Source organism: Kogia breviceps, chromosome 8 (assembly GCF_026419965.1).
Source record: "Kogia breviceps isolate mKogBre1 chromosome 8, mKogBre1 haplotype 1, whole genome shotgun sequence".
NCBI lineage: Eukaryota > Metazoa > Chordata > Mammalia > Artiodactyla > Physeteridae > Kogia > Kogia breviceps.
Genome location: NC_081317.1, coordinates 100,047,822 through 100,065,314, shown reverse-complemented (window position 1 = coordinate 100,065,314; position 17,493 = coordinate 100,047,822).

Below are 17,493 nucleotides of genomic sequence, written 5' to 3'. Positions count from 1 at the left end.
AGTGCAAGAGTTCCTTTCCAGGGCACCATCAAGAGATCAAATTAGTAGCATGTGGGTAAAGCTTTTCTCCTAAGCTGTGCATTCGCAGCCAGCTTCAATGTGTTCCTTTTGTGGTTAGGCTCTCGTGGAAAATCGGCTAAGCTCACTTGAGAAGTACAAGTGCCAGAGTTCCTTTCCGGGGCACCATCTAGACATCAAATTCGTTGCATGCGGTTAAAGGTTTCCTCCTACGCTGTGCATTCGCAGCCAGCCTGAAGGTGTTCATTTTGTGGATAGAGTCTCGTGGGGATGCCGGCTAAGCTCACTTGGGAAGTACAAGTGCCAGAGTTCCTTTCCGGGGCACCATGAAGATGTCAAATGCGTAGCATGCGGGTACCGCTTTCCTCCTAAGCTGTGCATTCGCAGCCAGTTTGAAGGTGTTCATTTTGTGCATAGAGTCTCGTGGGGATGCCGGCGAAGCTCACTTGGGAAGTACAAGTACCAGAGTTCCTTTCCGGGGCACCATCAAGAGATCAAATTCGTAGCATGCGGGTAGCGCTTTCCTCCTAATCTGTGCATTCGCAGCCAGATTGAAGGTGTTCATTTTGTGGATAGAGTCTCGTGGAGATGCCGGCTAAGCTCACTTGGGAAGTAGAAGTGCCAGAGTTCCTTTCCAGGGCACCATCAAGGGATCAAATTCGCAGCATGCGGGTAAAGGTTTCCTCCTACGCTGTGCATTCGCAGCCAGGTTCAAGGTGTTCAATTTGTGGTTAGACTCTCGTGAAGATGCCAGCTAACCTCTCTTGAGATGTACAAGTGCCAGAGTTCCTTTCCGGGGCCCCATGAAGCGATCAAATTTGTAGCATGCGGGTACTGCTTTCCTCTTAAGCTGTGCATTCACAGCCAGGTTCAAGGAGTTCCATTTGTGGATAGACTCTCGTGGAGATGCTGGCGAAGCTTTCTTGGGAAGTACATGTGCCAGAGTTCCTTTCCGGGGCACCATCAACAGATGAAATTCGTAGCATGCGGGTAAAGCTTTCCTCCTAAGCTGTGCATTCACAGGCAGCTTCAAGGTGTTGTTTTGTGGTTCCACTCTCGTGGAGAGGCCGGCTAAGATCACTTGAGAAGGACAAGTGCCAGAGGTCCTTTCCGGGGCACCATCAAGAGATCAAATTCGTAGCATGCGGGTACCCCTTTCCTCCTAAGCTGGGCATTCGCAGCCAGCCTGAAGGTGTTCATTTTGTGGATAAAGTCTCGTGGGGATGCCACCTAAGCTCACTTGGGAAGTACAAGTGCCAGAGTTCCTTTCCGGGGCACCATCAAGAGGTCAAATTCGTTGCATGCGGGTACCGCTTTACTCCTAAGCTGTGCAGTCGCAGCCAGCTTGAAGGTGTTCATTTTGTGGATACAGTCTAGTGGAGATGCCAGCTAAGCTCACTTGGGAAGTACAAGTTCCAGAGTACCTTTCCGGGGCACCATCAAGTGACCAAATTCGTAGCATGCGGGTAAAGCTTTCCTCCTAAGTTGTGCATTCGCAGGCAGCTTCAAGGTGTTGTTTTGTGGTTACACTCTCGTGGAGAGGCCGGCTAAGCTCACTTGAGAAGTACAAGTGCCAGAGTTCCTTTCCGGGGCACCTTCAAGAGATCAAATTCGTAGCATGCGGGTAAAGATTTCCTCCTACTCTGTGCATTCGCAGGCAGGTTCAAGGTATTCCTTTTGTGGTTAGACTCTCGTGGAAATGCCGGGTAAGCTCACTTGGGAAATATAAGTGCCATAGTTCCTTTCCGGGGCACCATCAAGTGATCAAGTTCGTAGCATGCGTGTAAAGCTTTTCTCCTAAGCTGTGCATTCGCAGCCAGCTTCAAGGTGTTCCTTTTGTGGTTATACTCTCATGGAAATGCCCCCTTTGCTCACGTGAGAAGTACAAGAGCCAGAGTTCCTTTCCGGGGCACCATCAAGAGATCAAATTTGTTGCATGCAGGTAAAGGTTTCCTCCTACGCTGTGCATTCGCAGCCAGCCTGCAGGTGTTCATTTTGTGGATAGAGTCTCGTGGGGATGCCGGCTAAGCTAACTTGGGAAGTACAAGTGCCAGAGTTCCTTTTGCGGGGCACCATCAAGAGATCAAATTCGTAGCATGCGGGTACGGCTTTCCTCCTAAGCTGTGCATTCGCAGCCAGCTTGAAGGTGTTCATTTTGTGGACTGAGTCTCGTGGAGATGCCGGCTAAGCTCACTTGGGAAGTACAAGTGCCAGAGTTCCTTTCCAGGGCACCATCAAGGGATCAAATATGCAGCATGCGGGTAAAGCTTTCCTCCTAAGCTGTGAATTCGCAGGCAGCTTCAAGGTGTTGTTTTGTGGTTATACTATCGTGGAGAGGCCGGCTAAGTTCACTTGAGAAGTACAACTGCCAGTGTTCCTTTCCTGGGCACAATCATGTGATCAAATTCGTAGCATGCGGGTAAAGGTTTCCTCCTACGCTGTGCATTCGCAGCCAGGTTCAAGGTGTTCCATTTGTGGTTAGACTCTCGTGGAAATGCCGGCTAAGCTCACTTGAGAAGTACAAGTGCCAGAGTTGATTTCCGGGGCACCATCAAGAGATCAAATTCGTTGCATGCCAGTAAATGTTTCCTCCTACGCTGTGCATTCGCAGCCAGGCTGAAGGTGTTCATTTTGTGGATAGAGTCTCGTGGGGATGCTGGCTAAGCTCATTTGGGAAGTACAAGTGCCAGAGTTGATTTCCGGGGCAACATCAAGAGATCAAATTCGTAGCATGCGGGAAAAGATTTCCTCCCAAGCTGTGCATTCGCAGGCAGCTTCAAGGTGTTCCATTTGTGGATAGACTCTCGTGCAGATGCGGGCTAAGTTCACTTGGGAAGTACATGTGCCAGAGTTCCTTTCCGGGGCACCATGAAGAGATCAAATTCGTATCATGCGGGTAGTGCTTTCCTCCTAAGCTGTGCATTCGCAGCCAGCTTCAAGGAGTTCCACTTGTGGATAGAATCTCGTGGAGATGCTGGCGAAGCTTTCTTGGGAAGTACAACTGCCAGAGTTCCTTTCCAGGGCACCATCAACAGATGAAATTCGTAGCATGCGGGTAAAGATTTCCTCCCACTCTTTGCATACGCAGGCAGGTTAAAGGTGTTCCTTTTGTGGATAGACTCTCGTGGAAATGCCTGCTAAGCTCACTTGGGAAGAACAAGTGCCAGAGTTCCTTTCCGGGGCAACATCAAGAGATCAAATTCATAGCATTCGGGTAAATCTTTTCTCCTAAGCTGTGCATTCGCAGCCAGCTTCAAGGTGTTCCTTTCGTGGTTAGACTCTCATGGAAATGCCGGCTAAGCTCACTTGAGAAGGACAAGTGCCAGAGTTCCTTTCCGGTGCACCATCAAGAGATCAAATTCGTAGCATGTGGGTAAAGCTTTTCTCCTAAGCTGTGCATTCGCAGCCAGCTTCAATGTGTTCCTTTTGTGGTTAGGCTCTCGTGGAAAATCGGCTAAGCTCACGTGAAAAGTACAAGTGCCAGAGTTCCTTTCCGGGGCACCATCGAGAGATCAAATTCGTAGCATGCGGGTACCGCTTTCCTCCTAAGCTGTGCATTCGCAGCCAGCTTGAAGGTGTTCATTTTGTGGATACAGTCTCGTGGAGATGCCGGCTAAGCTCACTTGGGAAGTAAAAGTGCCAGAGTTCCTTTCCGGGGCACCATCAAGAGATCAACTTCGTAGCATGCGGGTAAATCTTTCCTCCTAAGCTGTGCATTCGCAGCCAGCTTCCAGGTGTTGCTTTTGTGGTTAGACTCTCGTGGAGATGCCGGCTAAGCTCACTTGAGAAGTACAAGTGCCAGAGTTCCTTTCCGGGGCACCATGAAGAGATCAAATTCATAGCATACGGGTACTGCTTTCCTCCTATGCTGTGCATTCGCAGCCAGCTTGAAGGTGTTCATTTTGTGGATACAGTCTCGTGGAGATGCCGGCTAAGCTCACCTGGGAAGTACAAGTGCCAGAGTTCCTTTCCGGGGCACCATCAAGAGATCAAATTCGTAGCATGCGGTACCGCTTTCCTCCTAAGCTGTGCATTCGCAGCCAGCTTGAAGGTGTTCATTTTGTGATTACAGTCTCGTGGAGATGCCGGCTAAGCTCACTTGGGAAGTACAAGTGCCAGAGTTCCTTTCCAGGGTACCATCAACAGATCAAATTCGTAGCATGAGGGTAAAGCTTTCCTCCTAAGCTGTGCATTAGCAGCCAGCTTCAAGTTGTTGCTTTTGTTGTTATACTCTCGTGGAAATCCCGGCTAAGCTCACTGGAGAAGTACAAGTGCCACAGTTCCTTTCCTGGCCACCATCAAGAGATCAAATTCATAGCATGCAGGTAAAGCTTTACTCCTCAGCTGTGCATTCGCAGCTAGCTTTAAGGTGTTCCATTTGTGGATAGACTCTCGTGCAGATGCCGGCTAAACTCACTTGGGAAGTACAAGTGCCAGAGTTCTTTTCCGGGGAACCATCAAGGGATCAACTTCGAAGCATGCAGGTAAAGCTTTCCTCAGAAGCTGTGCATTCGCAGCCAGCTTCAAGGTATTGCTTTTGTGGTTAGACTCTCGTGGAGATGCCGGCTAAGCTCACTTGAGAAGTACAAGTGCCAGAGTTCCTTTACGGGGCACCATCAAGTGATCAAATTCGTAGCATGCGGGTACCGCTTTCCTCCTAAGCTGTGCATTCGCAGGCAGCTTCAAGGTGTTGTTTTGTGGTTACACTCTCGTGGAGAGGCCGGATAAGCTCACGTTAGAAGTACAAGTGCCAGAGTTCATTTCCGGGGCACCATCAAGAGATCAAATTCGTGGCATGCAGGTACAGAATTCTTCATACTCTGTGCATTCGCAGGCAGGTTCAAGGTGTTCCTTTTGTGGTTAGACTCTCGTGGAAATGCCGTCTAAGCTCACTTAGGAAGAACAAGTGCAAGAGTTCCTTTCCAGGGCACCATCAAGAGATCAAATTAGTAGCATGTGGGTAAAGCTTTTCTCCTAAGCTGTGCATTCGCAGCCAGCTTCAATGTGTTCCTTTTGTGGTTAGGCTCTCGTGGAAAATCGGCTAAGCTCACTTGAGAAGTACAAGTGCCAGAGTTCCTTTCCGGGGCACCATCTAGAGATCAAATTCGTTGCATGCGGTTAAAGGTTTCCTCCTACGCTGTGCATTCGCAGCCAGCCTGAAGGTGTTCATTTTGTGGATAGAGTCTCGTGGGGATGCCGGCTAAGCTCACTTGGGAAGTACAAGTGCCAGAGTTCCTTTCCGGGGCACCATGAAGATGTCAAATGCGTAGCATGCGGGTACCGCTTTCCTCCTAAGCTGTGCATTCGCAGCCAGTTTGAAGGTGTTCATTTTGTGCATAGAGTCTCGTGGGGATGCCGGCGAAGCTCACTTGGGAAGTACAAGTACCAGAGTTCCTTTCCGGGGCACCATCAAGAGATCAAATTCGTAGCATGCGGGTAGCGCTTTCCTCCTAATCTGTGCATTCGCAGCCAGATTGAAGGTGTTCATTTTGTGGATAGAGTCTCGTGGAGATGCCGGCTAAGCTCACTTGGGAAGTAGAAGTGCCAGAGTTCCTTTCCAGGGCACCATCAAGGGATCAAATTCGCAGCATGCGGGTAAAGGTTTCCTCCTACGCTGTGCATTCGCAGCCAGGTTCAAGGTGTTCAATTTGTGGTTAGACTCTCGTGAAGATGCCAGCTAACCTCTCTTGAGATGTACAAGTGCCAGAGTTCCTTTCCGGGGCCCCATGAAGCGATCAAATTTGTAGCATGCGGGTACTGCTTTCCTCTTAAGCTGTGCATTCACAGCCAGGTTCAAGGAGTTCCATTTGTGGATAGACTCTCGTGGAGATGCTGGCGAAGCTTTCTTGGGAAGTACATGTGCCAGAGTTCCTTTCCGGGGCACCATCAACAGATGAAATTCGTAGCATGCGGGTAAAGCTTTCCTCCTAAGCTGTGCATTCACAGGCAGCTTCAAGGTGTTGTTTTGTGGTTCCACTCTCGTGGAGAGGCCGGCTAAGATCACTTGAGAAGGACAAGTGCCAGAGGTCCTTTCCGGGGCACCATCAAGAGATCAAATTCGTAGCATGCGGGTACCCCTTTCCTCCTAAGCTGGGCATTCGCAGCCAGCCTGAAGGTGTTCATTTTGTGGATAAAGTCTCGTGGGGATGCCACCTAAGCTCACTTGGGAAGTACAAGTGCCAGAGTTCCTTTCCGGGGCACCATCAAGAGGTCAAATTCGTTGCATGCGGGTACCGCTTTACTCCTAAGCTGTGCAGTCGCAGCCAGCTTGAAGGTGTTCATTTTGTGGATACAGTCTAGTGGAGATGCCAGCTAAGCTCACTTGGGAAGTACAAGTTCCAGAGTACCTTTCCGGGGCACCATCAAGTGACCAAATTCGTAGCATGCGGGTAAAGCTTTCCTCCTAAGTTATGCATTCGCAGGCAGCTTCAAGGTGTTGTTTTGTGGTTACACTCTCGTGGAGAGGCCGGCTAAGCTCACTTGAGAAGTACAAGTGCCAGAGTTCCTTTCCGGGGCACCTTCAAGAGATCAAATTCGTAGCATGCGGGTAAAGATTTCCTCCTACTCTGTGCATTCGCAGGCAGGTTCAAGGTATTCCTTTTGTGGTTAGACTCTCGTGGAAATGCCGGGTAAGCTCACTTGGGAAATATAAGTGCCATAGTTCCTTTCCGGGGCACCATCAAGTGATCAAGTTCGTAGCATGCGTGTAAAGCTTTTCTCCTAAGCTGTGCATTCGCAGCCAGCTTCAAGGTGTTCCTTTTGTGGTTATACTCTCGTGGAAATGCCCCCTTTGCTCACGTGAGAAGTACAAGAGCCAGAGTTCCTTTCCGGGGCACCATCAAGAGATCAAATTTGTTGCATGCAGGTAAAGGTTTCCTCCTACGCTGTGCATTCGCAGCCAGCCTGCAGGTGTTCATTTTGTGGATAGAGTCTCGTGGGGATGCCGGCTAAGCTAACTTGGGAAGTACAAGTGCCAGAGTTCCTTTTGCGGGGCACCATCAAGAGATCAAATTCGTAGCATGCGGGTACGGCTTTCCTCCTAAGCTGTGCATTCGCAGCCAGCTTGAAGGTGTTCATTTTGTGGACTGAGTCTCGTGGAGATGCCGGCTAAGCTCACTTGGGAAGTACAAGTGCCAGAGTTCCTTTCCAGGGCACCATCAAGGGATCAAATTCGCAGCATGCGGGTAAAGCTTTCCTCCTAAGCTGTGAATTCGCAGGCAGCTTCAAGGTGTTGTTTTGTGGTTATACTATCGTGGAGAGGCCGGCTAAGTTCACTTGAGAAGTACAACTGCCAGTGTTCCTTTCCTGGGCACAATCATGTGATCAAATTCGTAGCATGCGGGTAAAGGTTTCCTCCTACGCTGTGCATTCGCAGCCAGGTTCAAGGTGTTCCATTTGTGGTTAGACTCTCGTGGAAATGCCGGCTAAGCTCACTTGAGAAGTACAAGTGCCAGAGTTGATTTCCGGGGCACCATCAAGAGATCAAATTCGTTGCATGCCAGTAAATGTTTCCTCCTACGCTGTGCATTCGCAGCCAGGCTGAAGGTGTTCATTTTGTGGATAGAGTCTCGTGGGGATGCTGGCTAAGCTCATTTGGGAAGTACAAGTGCCAGAGTTGATTTCCGGGGCACCATCAAGAGATCAAATTCGTAGCATGCGGGAAAAGATTTCCTCCCAAGCTGTGCATTCGCAGGCAGCTTCAAGGTGTTCCATTTGTGGATAGACTCTCGTGAAGATGCGGGCTAAGTTCACTTGGGAAGTACATGTGCCAGAGTTCCTTTCCGGGGCACCATGAAGAGATCAAATTCGTATCATGCGGGTAGTGCTTTCCTCCTAAGCTGTGCATTCGCAGCCAGCTTCAAGGAGTTCCACTTGTGGATAGAATCTCGTGGAGATGCTGGCGAAGCTTTCTTGGGAAGTACAACTGCCAGAGTTCCTTTCCAGGGCACCATCAACAGATGAAATTCGTAGCATGCGGGTAAAGATTTCCTCCCACTCTGTGCATACGCAGGCAGGTTAAAGGTGTTCCTTTTGTGGATAGACTCTCGTGGAAATGCCTGCTAAGCTCACTTGGGAAGAACAAGTGCCAGAGTTCCTTTCCAGGGCACCATCAAGAGATCAAATTCATAGCATTCGGGTAAATCTTTTCTCCTAAGCTGTGCATTCGCAGCCAGCTTCAAGGTGTTCCTTTCATGGTTAGACTCTCATGGAAATGCCGGCTAAGCTCACTTGAGAAGGACAAGTGCCAGAGTTCCTTTCCGGTGCACCATCAAGAGATCAAATTCGTTGCATGCGGGTAAAGGTTTCCTCCTACGCTGTGCATTCGCAGCCCGCCTGAAGGTGTTCATTTTGTGGATAGAGTCTCGTGGGGATGCCGGCTAAGTTCACTTGGGAAGTACAAGTGCCAGAGTTCCTTTCCTGGGCACCATCAAGAGATCAAATTCGTAGCATGCGGGTACCGCTTTCCTCCTAAGCTGTGCATTCGCAGCCAGCTTGAAGGTGTTCATTTTGTGGATACAGTCTCGTGGAGATGCCGGCTAAGCTCACTTGGGAAGAACAAGTGCCAGAGTTCCTTTCCAGGGCACCGTCAACAGATCAAATTCGTAGCATTAGGGTAAAGCTTTCCTCCTAAGCTGTGCATTAGCAGCCAGCTTCAAGGTGTTGCTTTTGTGGTTATACTCTCGTGGAAATGCCGGCTAAGCTCACTTGAGACGTACAAGTGCCAGAGTTCCTTTCCGGGGCACCATCAAGAGATCAAATTCGTAGGATGCGGGTAAAGCTTTCCTACTAAGCTGTGCATTCGCAGCCAGGTTCAAGATGTTTCATTTGTGGATAGACTCTCGTGCAGATGCCAGCTAAACTCACTTGGGATGTACAAGTGCCAGTGTTCATTTCCGGGGCAGCATCAAGACATCAAATTCGTAGCATGCGGGTAACGGTTTCCTCCTAGGCTGTGCATTCGCAAACAGGTTCGAGGTGTTCCATTTGTGTTTAGACTCTCGTGGGCATGCCGGCTAAGCTCACCTGGGAAATACAAGTGCAGAGTTCCTTTCCGGGGCACCATATAGAGATCAAATACGTAGGTTGCTGGTAAAGCTTTCCTCCTAAGCTGTGCATTCGCAGGCAGCTTCAAGGTGTTGTTTTGTGGTTACACTCTCGTGGAGAGGCGGGCTAAGCTCACTTGAGTAGTACAAGTGCCAGAGTTCATTTCCGCGGCACCATCAAGAGATCAAATTGGTAGCATGCGGGTAAAGAATTCCTCCTACTCTGTGCATTCGCAGGCAGGTTCAAGGTGTTCTTTTTGTGGTTAGACTCTTGTGGAAATGCCGGCTAAGCTCACTTGGGAAGTACAAATGCCAGAGTTCCTTTCCGGGGCACCATCAAGAGATCAAATTCGTAGCATGCGTGTAAAGCTTTCCTCCTAAGCTGTGCATTTGCAGCCAGCCTCAAGTTGTTTCATTTGTGGATAGACTCTCGTGCAGATTCCGGCTAAGCTCACTTGGGAAGTACAAGTGCCAGAGTTCCTTTCCGGGGCACCATCAAGAGATCAAATTCGTAGGATGCGGGTAAATCTTTCCTCCTAAGCTGTGCATTCGCAGCCAGCTTCAAGGTGTTGCTTTTGTGGTTTGACTCTCCTGGAGATGCCGGCTAAGCTCACTTGAGAAGTACAAGTGCCAGAGCTCCTTTCCGGAGCACCATCAAGAGATTAAATTCGTAGCATGCGGATACCGATTTCCTCCTAGGCTGGGCATACACAGCCAGCCTGAAGGTGTTCATTTTGTGGATAGAGTCTCGTGGGGATCCCGGCTAAGCTCACTTGGGAAGTACTAGTGCCAGAGTTCATTTCCGGGGCACCATCAAGAGATCAAATTTGTAGCATGCGGGTAACGTTTTCCTCCTACGCTGTGCATTCGCAGCCAGGTTCAAGGTGTTCCTTTTGGGGTTATACTCTCGTGGAGAGGCCGGCTAAGCTCACTTGAGAAGTACAAATGCCAGAGTTCTTTTCCGGGGCACCATCAAGTGATCAAGTTCGTAGCATGCGGGTTCCGCTTTCCTCCTAAGCTGTGCATTCGCAGGCAGGTTCAAGGTGTGGTTTTGTGGTTACACTCTCGTGGAGAGGCCGGCTAAGCTCACTTGGGAAGTACAAGTGCCAGAGTTCCTTTCCAGGGTACCATCAACAGATCAAATTCGTAGCATGAGGGTAAAGCTTTCCTCCTATGCTGTGCATTAGCAGCCAGCTTCAAGGTGTTGCTTTTGTTGTTATACTCTCGTGGAAATCCCGGCTAAGCTCACTGGAGAAGTACAAGTGCCACAGTTCCTTTCCTGGCCACCATCAAGAGATCAAATTCGTAGCATGCGGGTAAAGCTTTACTCGTCAGCTGTGCATTCGCAGCCAGCTTTAAGGTGTTCCATTTGTGGATAGACTCTCGTGCAGATGCCGGCGAAACTCACTTGGGAAGTACAAGTGCCAGAGTTATTTTCCGGGGCACCATCAAGGGATCAACTTCGAAGCATGCAGGTAAAGCTTTCCTCCTAAGCTGTGCATTCGCAGCCAGCTTGAAGGTGTTGCTTTTGTGGTTAGACTCTCGTGGAGATACCGGCTAAGCTCACTTGAGAAGCACAAGTGCCAGAGTTCCTTTAAGGGGCACCATTAAGAGATCAAATTCGTATCATGCGGGTACCGCATTCCTCCTAATCTGTGCATTCACAGCCAGCTTCAAGGAGTTCCATTATTGGATAAACTCGCGTGGAGATCCTGGCTAAGCTTACTTGGGAAGTACAAGTGCCAGAGTTCCTTTCCGGGGCACCATCAACAGATGAAATTCGTAGCATGCGGCTAAAGATTTCCTCCTACTCTGTGCATTCGCAGGCAGGTTCAAGGTGTTCCTTTTGTGGTTAGACTCTCGTGTAAATGCCCGCTAAGCTCACTTGGGAAGAACAAGTGCCAGAGTTCCTTTCCGGGGCACCATCAACAGATCAAATTCATAGCATGTGTGTAAAGTTTTCCTCCTAAACTGTGCATTCGAAGCCAGCTTCAAGGTGTTGTTTTGTGGTTATACTCTCGTGGAAATGCTTGCTAGGCTCACTTGAGAAGTACAAGTGCCAGAGTTCATTTCCGGGGAAGCAGCAAGAGATCAAATTCGTAGCATGCGTGTACAGTTTTCCTCCTAAGCTGTGCATTCGCACCCAGCTTTAAGGTGTTCCATTTGTGGATAGACTCTCGTGGAGATGCTGGCTAAGCTTACTTGGGGAGTACAAGTGCCAGAGTTCCTTTCCGGGGCAGCATCAACTGATGAAATTCGTAGCATGCGGGTACCGCTTTCCTCCTAAGCTGTGCATTCACAGGCAGCTTGAAGGTGTTCATTTTGTGGATAGAGTCTCATGGGCATGCCGGCTATCCTCACTTGGAAAATACAAGTGCCAGAGTTCCTATCCGGGGCACCATCAAGAGATCAAATTTGTAGCATGCGGGTAACGGTTTCCTCCTACGCTGTGCATTCGCAGCCAGGTACAAGGTGTTCCTTTTGGGGTTATACTCTCGTGGAGAGGGGGGCTAAGCTCACTTGAGAAGTACAAATGCCATAGTTCCTTTCCGGGGCACCATCAAGTGATCAAATTCGTAGCATGCGGGTACCGCTTTCCTCCGAAGCTGTGCATTCGCAGGCAGCTTCAAGGTGTGGTTTTGTGGTTACACTCTCGTGGAGAGGCCGGCTAAGCTCACTTGAGAAGTACAAGTGGCAGAGTTCATTTCCCGGGCACCATCAAGAGATCAAATTCGTAGCATCCGGGTAAAGAATTCCTCCTACTCTGTGCATTTGCAGGCAGGTTCAAGGTGTTCCTTTTGTGGTTAGACTCTCGTGTAGATGCCGGCTAAGCTCACTTGGGAAGTTCAAATGCCAGAGTTCCTTTCCGGGGCACCATCAACATATCAAATTCGTACCATGTGGGTAAAACTTTCCTCCTAAGCTGTGCATACACATTCAGCTGCAAGGTGTTGCTTTTGTGGTTAGACTCTCTGGGATATGACGGCTAAGCTCACTTGAGATGGACAAGTGCCAGAGTTCCTTTCTGGGGCACCATAAAGAGATCAAATTCGTAGCATGCGGGTAGTGCTTTCCTCCTAAGCTGTGCATTCGCAGCCAGCTTCAAGGAGTTCCACTTGTGGATAGAATCTCGTGGAGATGCTGGCGAAGCTTTCTTGGGAAGTACAACTGCCAGAGTTCCTTTCCAGGGCACCATCAACAGATGAAATTCGTAGCATGCGGGTAAAGATTTCCTCCCACTCTGTGCATACGCAGGCAGGTTAAAGGTGTTCCTTTTGTGGATAGACTCTCGTGGAAATGCCTGCTAAGCTCACTTGGGAAGAACAAGTGCCAGAGTTCCTTTCCGGGGCACCATCAAGAGATCAAATTCATAGCATTCGGGTAAATATTTTCTCCTAAGCTGTGCATTCGCAGCCAGCTTCAAGGTGTTCCTTTCGTGGTTAGACTCTCATGGAAATGCCGGCTAAGCTCACTTGAGAAGGACAAGTGCCAGAGTTCCTTTCCGGTGCACCATCAAGAGATCAAATTCGTTGCATGCGGGTAAAGGTTTCCTCCTACGCTGTGCATTCGCAGCCCGCCTGAAGGTATTCATTTTGTGGATAGAGTCTCGTGGGGATGCCGGCTAAGTTCACTTGGGAAGTACAAGTGCCAGAGTTCCTTTCCTGGGCACCATCAAGAGATCAAATTCGTAGCATGCGGGTACCGCTTTCCTCCTAAGCTGTGCATTCGCAGCCAGCTTGAAGGTGTTCATTTTGTGGATACAGTCTCGTGGAGATGCCGGCTAAGCTCACTTGGGAAGAACAAGTGCCAGAGTTCCTTTCCAGGGCACCGTCAACAGATCAAATTCGTAGCATTAGGGTAAAGCTTTCCTCCTAAGCTGTGCATTAGCAGCCAGCTTCAAGGTGTTGCTTTTGTGGTTATACTCTCGTGGAAATGCCGGCTAAGCTCACTTGAGACGTACAAGTGCCAGAGTTCCTTTCCGGGGCACCATCAAGAGATCAAATTCGTAGGATGCGGGTAAAGCTTTCCTACTAAGCTGTGCATTCGCAGCCAGGTTCAAGATGTTTCATTTGTGGATAGACTCTCGTGCAGATGCCAGCTAAACTCACTTGGGATGTACAAGTGCCAGTGTTCATTTCCGGGGCAGCATCAAGACATCAAATTCGTAGCATGCGGGTAACGGTTTCCTCCTAGGCTGTGCATTCGCAAACAGGTTCGAGGTGTTCCATTTGTGTTTAGACTCTCGTGGGCATGCCGGCTAAGCTCACCTGGGAAATACAAGTGCAGAGTTCCTTTCCGGGGCACCATATAGAGATCAAATACGTAGGTTGCTGGTAAAGCTTTCCTCCTAAGCTGTGCATTCGCAGGCAGCTTCAAGGTGTTGTTTTGTGGTTACACTCTCGTGGAGAGGCGGGCTAAGCTCACTTGAGTAGTACAAGTGCCAGAGTTCATTTCCGCGGCACCATCAAGAGATCAAATTGGTAGCATGCGGGTAAAGAATTCCTCCTACTCTGTGCATTCGCAGGCAGGTTCAAGGTGTTCTTTTTGTGGTTAGACTCTTGTGGAAATGCCGGCTAAGCTCACTTGGGAAGTACAAATGCCAGAGTTCCTTTCCGGGGCACCATCAAGAGATCAAATTCGTAGCATGCGTGTAAAGCTTTCCTCCTAAGCTGTGCATTTGCAGCCAGCCTCAAGTTGTTTCATTTGTGGATAGACTCTCGTGCAGATTCCGGCTAAGCTCACTTGGGAAGTACAAGTGCCAGAGTTCCTTTCCGGGGCACCATCAAGAGATCAAATTCGTAGGATGCGGGTAAATCTTTCCTCCTAAGCTGTGCATTCGCAGCCAGCTTCAAGGTGTTGCCTTTGTGGTTTGACTCTCCTGGAGATGCCGGCTAAGCTCACTTGAGAAGTACAAGTGCCAGAGCTCCTTTCCGGAGCACCATCAAGAGATCAAATTCGTAGCATGCGGATACCGATTTCCTCCTAGGCTGGGCATACACAGCCAGCCTGAAGGTGTTCATTTTGTGGATAGAGTCTCGTGGGGATCCCGGCTAAGCTCACTTGGGAAGTACTAGTGCCAGAGTTCATTTCCGGGGCACCATCAAGAGATCAAATTTGTAGCATGCGGGTAACGTTTTCCTCCTACGCTGTGCATTCGCAGCCAGGTTCAAGGTGTTCCTTTTGGGGTTATACTCTCGTGGAGAGGCCGGCTAAGCTCACTTGAGAAGTACAAATGCCAGAGTTCTTTTCCGGGGCACCATCAAGTGATCAAGTTCGTAGCATGCGGGTTCCGCTTTCCTCCTAAGCTGTGCATTCGCAGGCAGGTTCAAGGTGTGGTTTTGTGGTTACACTCTCGTGGAGAGGCCGGCTAAGCTCACTTGGGAAGTACAAGTGCCAGAGTTCCTTTCCAGGGTACCATCAACAGATCAAATTCGTAGCATGAGGGTAAAGCTTTCCTCCTATGCTGTGCATTAGCAGCCAGCTTCAAGGTGTTGCTTTTGTTGTTATACTCTCGTGGAAATCCCGGCTAAGCTCACTGGAGAAGTACAAGTGCCACAGTTCCTTTCCTGGCCACCATCAAGAGATCAAATTCGTAGCATGCGGGTAAAGCTTTACTCGTCAGCTGTGCATTCGCAGCCAGCTTTAAGGTGTTCCATTTGTGGATAGACTCTCGTGCAGATGCCGGCGAAACTCACTTGGGAAGTACAAGTGCCAGAGTTATTTTCCGGGGCACCATCAAGGGATCAACTTCGAAGCATGCAGGTAAAGCTTTCCTCCTAAGCTGTGCATTCGCAGCCAGCTTGAAGGTGTTGCTTTTGTGGTTAGACTCTCGTGGAGATACCGGCTAAGCTCACTTGAGAAGCACAAGTGCCAGAGTTCCTTTAAGGGGCACCATTAAGAGATCAAATTCGTATCATGCGGGTACCGCATTCCTCCTAATCTGTGCATTCACAGCCAGCTTCAAGGAGTTCCATTATTGGATAAACTCGCGTGGAGATCCTGGCTAAGCTTACTTGGGAAGTACAAGTGCCAGAGTTCCTTTCCGGGGCACCATCAACAGATGAAATTCGTAGCATGCGGCTAAAGATTTCCTCCTACTCTGTGCATTCGCAGGCAGGTTCAAGGTGTTCCTTTTGTGGTTAGACTCTCGTGTAAATGCCGGCTAAGCTCACTTGGGAAGAACAAGTGCCAGAGTTCCTTTCCGGGGCACCATCAACAGATCAAATTCATAGCATGTGTGTAAAGTTTTCCTCCTAAACTGTGCATTCGAAGCCAGCTTCAAGGTGTTGCTTTGTGGTTATACTCTCGTGGAAATGCTTGCTAGGCTCACTTGAGAAGTACAAGTGCCAGAGTTCATTTCCGGGGAAGCAGCAAGAGATCAAATTCGTAGCATGCGTGTACAGTTTTCCTCCTAAGCTGTGCATTCGCACCCAGCTTTAAGGTGTTCCATTTGTGGATAGACTCTCGTGGAGATGCTGGCTAAGCTTACTTGGGGAGTACAAGTGCCAGAGTTCCTTTCCGGGGCAGCATCAACTGATGAAATTCGTAGCATGCGGGTACCGCTTTCCTCCTAAGCTGTGCATTCACAGGCAGCTTGAAGGTGTTCATTTTGTGGATAGAGTCTCATGGGCATGCCGGCTATCCTCACTTGGAAAATACAAGTGCCAGAGTTCCTATCCGGGGCACCATCAAGAGATCAAATTTGTAGCATGCGGGTAACGGTTTCCTCCTACGCTGTGCATTCGCAGCCAGGTACAAGGTGTTCCTTTTGGGGTTATACTCTCGTGGAGAGGGGGGCTAAGCTCACTTGAGAAGTACAAATGCCATAGTTCCTTTCCGGGGCACCATCAAGTGATCAAATTCGTAGCATGCGGGTACCGCTTTCCTCCGAAGCTGTGCATTCGCAGGCAGCTTCAAGGTGTGGTTTTGTGGTTACACTCTCGTGGAGAGGCCGGCTAAGCTCACTTGAGAAGTACAAGTGGCAGAGTTCATTTCCCGGGCACCATCAAGAGATCAAATTCGTAGCATCCGGGTAAAGAATTCCTCCTACTCTGTGCATTTGCAGGCAGGTTCAAGGTGTTCCTTTTGTGGTTAGACTCTCGTGTAGATGCCGGCTAAGCTCACTTGGGAAGTTCAAATGCCAGAGTTCCTTTCCGGGGCACCATCAAGAGATCAAATTCGTACCATGTGGGTAAAACTTTCCTCCTAAGCTGTGCATACACATTCAGCTGCAAGGTGTTGCTTTTGTGGTTAGACTCTCTGGGATATGACGGCTAAGCTCACTTGAGATGGACAAGTGCCAGAGTTCCTTTCTGGGGCACCATAAAGAGATCAAATTCGTAGCATGCGGGTAAAGCTTTCCTCCTAAGCTGTGCATTCGCAGCCAGCTTCAAGGTGTTGCTTTTGTGGTTAGACTCTCGTGGAGATGCCGGCTAAGCTCACTTGGGAAGTACAAGTACCAGAGTTCCTTTACGGGGCACCATCAAGAGATCAAATTCGTAGCATGTGGGTACCGCTTTCCTCCTAAGCTGTGCATTCGCAGCCAGATTGAAGGTGTTCATTTTGTGGGTACAGTCTCGTGGAGATGCCGGATAAGCTCACTTGGGAAGTTCAAGTGCCAGAGTTCCTTTCCAGGGCACCATCAACAGATCAAATTCGTAGCATGAGGGTAAAGCTTTCCTCCTAAGCTGTGCATTAGCAGCCAGCTTCAAGGTGTTGCTTTTGTTGTTATACTCTCGTGGAAATGCCGGCTAAGCTCACTTGAGAAGTACAAGTGCCAGAGTTACCTTCCGGGGGACAATGAAGAGATCAAATTCGTAGCATGCGGGTACTGCTTTCCTCCTAAGCTGTGCATTCACAGCCAGCTTCAAGGAGTTCGATTTGTGGATAAACTCGCGTGGAGATCCTGGCTAAGCTTACTTGGGAAGTACAAGTGCCAGAGGTCCTTTCCGGGGCACCATCAAAAGATGAAATTCGTAGCATGCGGGTAAAGATTTCCTCCTAAGCTGTGCATTCGCAGCCAGCTTCAAGGTGTTGCTTTGTGGTTATACTCTCGTGGAAATGCCGGATAGGCTCACTTGAGAAGTACAAGTGCCAGAGTTCCTTTCCGGGGCACCATCAGGAGATCAAGTTCATAGCATGCGGGTAAAGCTTTCCTCTTAAGCTGTGCATTCGCAGCCAGCTTTAAGGTGTTCCATTTGTGGACAGACTCTCCTGCAGATCCGGCTAAACTCACTTGGGAAGTACAAGTGCCAGAGTTCTTTTCCGGGGCACCATCAAGGGATCAACTTTGTAGCATGCGGGTAAAGGTTTCCTCCTAAGCTGTGCATTCGCAGCCAGCTTCAAGGTGTTGCTTTTGTGGTTAGACTCTCGTGGAGATGCCGGCTAAGCTCACTTGAGAACTACAAGTGCCAGAGTTCATTTCCGGGGC